Source organism: Grus americana, chromosome 1, assembly GCF_028858705.1.
Source record: "Grus americana isolate bGruAme1 chromosome 1, bGruAme1.mat, whole genome shotgun sequence".
In the NCBI taxonomy this organism is placed as follows: Eukaryota; Metazoa; Chordata; class Aves; order Gruiformes; family Gruidae; genus Grus; species Grus americana.
The window spans coordinates 103,176,938-103,177,996 of record NC_072852.1 but is presented as its reverse complement, the minus strand read 5'-3'; positions in this window follow the sequence as shown (position 1 = coordinate 103,177,996).

Sequence of the window (1,059 nt, the reverse complement as noted above, 5' to 3'; positions counted from 1 at the left end):
GGCCGGCGCACCGCCCTCCTCGCGGCGGGGAGGGGGCGGGGACAGGGGCGGGATGTGAGAAGCTCCGCACACCAGCGGGGCCGACCCACGGGGGTGTCACCCCAAGGGGGAAACACGAGTGGGCCCGGTGGCCGTTCTGCGGAGCGGAGCGAACGCGACCCCTTCTCCTGGCCGCTGTGGAGATTCAGGGCACCCGCGGAGGGCAGCCAGGGGCAGGGCACCCGCTGCCGGCCGGGGGAAGGGGGCGCCGGCTGGAGGCGCCAACACCGACCGGCCGCTTTGCCGCCGCCTGGGCTCCTGTGCGGCGCTGGGGCGTGGCAACCCACGGCTGCTCCAGGCCCGTCTCCACACCTGAGGGGAGATCGGTCTCCCGGCCGCGGCCCGTGCCGCCATCCTGCCTCTGCGCCGAGCAGCGGGCTGGGGATGCCTTTCGGGCCGTGCAGTTACAAGGTATCGAGGAATGGGGCCAGGAGGGAAGTAAAAGTTCAGGCAGGGAATTTGCCGGTGCCTGTCGGTGTGAGATCGAATCCTTCGTGTCGTGGTCACGTCCCTGCTTGATCTTCATGGCGTCTGTGTCTTTTTTCCCCCTCTTAAAACCACGCCTAACCTTAGCCACTCACAGCTCTCTATATTTGGAATAATAAATCATACAGGAAGAGAAAGAATCAAGTGGGATTAGTTGGGAGTTTAACAAACCACGGAGCCCTTGCTGAGTGAAAATCAGGAACCTTTATTCACTGCTGCTCATTTCACTAGGAAAGCGAATCTACATTTGGTTGTGCCGAGTCACGGGATTAGTCCCGCAGTGCCTTTGATTGTTTGGCTTTCCGTCTTGCCGTCAGTCATCCTGGCTTGAAATTTGCCTCCTTGTCTACAGCGTTGCAAAGAGAAAAAAACATTCAGCTTTCACCGGGAAATGAACTGAGGGAGCAGATTATCATATCTGATCTGAGGCCCTTTTTTTTTTTCATAGCTTCTGGTATTGCTGCCAATTAATGCAGAGCTGAGATCAGGACTTCCCTGCTCTTCCTTTCTGTATCTGCTGCTTAGAAACTGATC